The following is a 2,749-nucleotide window of genomic DNA, read 5'->3' on the forward strand; positions in this document are numbered from 1 at the left end:
GCCGAAAGCAATGCGCCGCGTTGGACTTAGCCGCTGTTTGGACGGGTCGGCTCGCGAGCGAGGCGTTCGCGTCCGCCGGCCGAAAGCAATGCACCGCGTTGGACTTAGCCGCTGGTTGGACGGGTCGGCTCGCGAGCGAGGCGTTCGCGTCCGCCGGCCAAAAGCAATGCGCCGCGTTGGACTTAGCCGCTGTTTGGACGAGTCGGCTCGCGAGCGAGGCGTTCGGGTCCGACGGCCGAAAGCAATGCGCCGCGTTGGACTTAGCCGCTGGTTGGACGGGTCGGCTCGCGAGCGAGGCGTTCGGGTCTGCCGGCCAAAAGCAATGCGCCGCGTTGGACTTAGCCGCTGGTTGGACGGGTCGGCTCGCGAGCGAGGCGTTCGGGTCCGCCGGCCAAAAGCAATGCGCCGCGTTGGACTTAGCCGCTGTTTGGACGGGTCGGCTCGCGAGCGAGGCGTTCGCGTCCGCCGGCCGAAAGCAATGCACCGCGTTGGACTTAGCCGCTGGTTGGACGGGTCGGCTCGCGAGCGAGGCGTTCGCGTCCGCCGGCCAAAAGCAATGCGCCGCGTTGGACTTAGCCGCTGGTTGGACGGGTCGGCTCGCGAGCGAGGCGTTCGCGTCCGCCGGCCGAAAGCAATGCACCGCGTTGGACTTAGCCGCTGGTTGGACGGGTCGGCTCGCGAGCGAGGCGTTCGCGTCCGCCGGCCAAAAGCAATGCGCCGCGTTGGACTTAGCCGCTGGTTGGACGGGTCGGCTCGCGAGCGAGGCGTTCGCGTCCGCCGGCCAAAAGCAATGCGCCGCGTTGGACTTAGCCGCTGTTTGGACGAGTCGGCTCGCGAGCGAGGCGTTCGGGTCCGACGGCCGAAAGCAATGCGCCGCGTTGGACTTAGCCGCTGGTTGGACGGGTCGGCTCGCGAGCGAGGCGTTCGGGTCTGCCGGCCAAAAGCAATGCGCCGCGTTGGACTTAGCCGCTGGTTGGACGGGTCGGCTCGCGAGCGAGGCGTTCGGGTCCGCCGGCCAAAAGCAATGCGCCGCGTTGGACTTAGCCGCTGTTTGGACGGGTCGGCTCGCGAGCGAGGCGTTCGCGTCCGCCGGCCGAAAGCAATGCACCGCGTTGGACTTAGCCGCTGGTTGGACGGGTCGGCTCGCGAGCGAGGCGTTCGCGTCCGCCGGCCAAAAGCAATGCGCCGCGTTGGACTTAGCCGCTGGTTGGACGGGTCGGCTCGCGAGCGAGGCTTTCGCGTCCGCCGGCCGAAAGCAATGCGCCGCGTTGGACTTAGCCGCTGGTTGGAGGGGTCGGCTCGCGAGCGAGGCGTTTGCGTCCGCCGGCCGAAAGCAATGCGCCGCGTTGGACTTAGCCGCTGGTTGGACGGGTCGGCTCGCGAGCGAGGCTTTCGCGTCCGCCGGCCGAAAGCAATGCGCCGCGTTGGACTTAGCCGCTGGTTGGAGGGGTCGGCTCGCGAGCGAGGCGTTCGGGTCCGTCGGCCGAAAGCAATGCGCCGCGTTGGACTTAGCCGCTGGTTGGACGGGTCGGCTCGCGAGCGAGGCTTTCGCGTCCGCCGGCCGAAAGCAATGCGCCGCGTTGGACTTAGCCGCTGTTTGGACGGGTCGGCTCGCGAGCGAGGCGTTCGCGTCCGCCGGCCGAAAGCAATGCACCGCGTTGGACTTAGCCGCTGGTTGGACGGGTCGGCTCGCGAGCGAGGCGTTCGGGTCCGCCGGCCAAAAGCAATGCGCCGCGTTGGACTTAGCCGCTGTTTGGACGGGTCGGCTCGCGAGCGAGGCGTTCGCGTCCGCCGGCCGAAAGCAATGCACCGCGTTGGACTTAGCCGCTGGTTGGACGGGTCGGCTCGCGAGCGAGGCGTTCGCGTCCGCCGGCCAAAAGCAATGCGCCGCGTTGGACTTAGCCGCTGGTTGGACGGGTCGGCTCGCGAGCGAGGCTTTCGCGTCCGCCGGCCGAAAGCAATGCGCCGCGTTGGACTTAGCCGCTGGTTGGAGGGGTCGGCTCGCGAGCGAGGCGTTTGCGTCCGCCGGACGAAAGCAATGCGCCGCGTTGGACTTAGCCGCTGGTTGGACGGGTCGGCTCGCGAGCGAGGCTTTCGCGTCCGCCGGCCGAAAGCAATGCGCCGCGTTGGACTTAGCCGCTGGTTGGAGGGGTCGGCTCGCGAGCGAGGCGTTCGGGTCCGTCGGCCGAAAGCAATGCGCCGCGTTGGACTTAGCCGCTGGTTGGACGGGTCGGCTCGCGAGCGAGGCTTTCGCGTCCGCCGGCCGAAAGCAATGCGCCGCGTTGGACTTAGCCGCTGGTTGGAGGGGTCGGCTCGCGAGCGAGGCGTTTGCGTCCGCCGGCCGAAAGCAATGCGCCGCGTTGGACTTAGCCGCTGGTTGGAGGGGTCGGCTCGCGAGCGAGGCGTTTGCGTCCGCCGGCCGAAAGCAATGCACCGCGTTGGACTTAGCCGCTGGTTGGACGGGTCGGCTCGCGAGCGAGGCGTTCGCGTCCGCCGGCCAAAAGCAATGCGCCGCGTTGGACTTAGCCGCTGGTTGGACGGGTCGGCTCGCGAGCGAGGCGTTCGGGTCTGCCGGCCAAAAGCAATGCGCCGCGTTGGACTTAGCCGCTGGTTGGACGGGTCGGCTCGCGAGCGAGGCGTTCGGGTCCGCCGGCCAAAAGCAATGCGCCGCGTTGGACTTAGCCGCTGTTTGGACGGGTCGGCTCGCGAGCGAGGCGTTCGCGTCCGCCGGCCGAAAGCAATGCACCGC

Source organism: Prorops nasuta, unplaced genomic scaffold (assembly GCF_024137725.1).
Source record: "Prorops nasuta isolate Cenicafe-Biocafe unplaced genomic scaffold, Cenicafe_Pnas_1.2 PNAS00105, whole genome shotgun sequence".
Taxonomy (NCBI): Eukaryota; Metazoa; Arthropoda; class Insecta; order Hymenoptera; family Bethylidae; genus Prorops; species Prorops nasuta.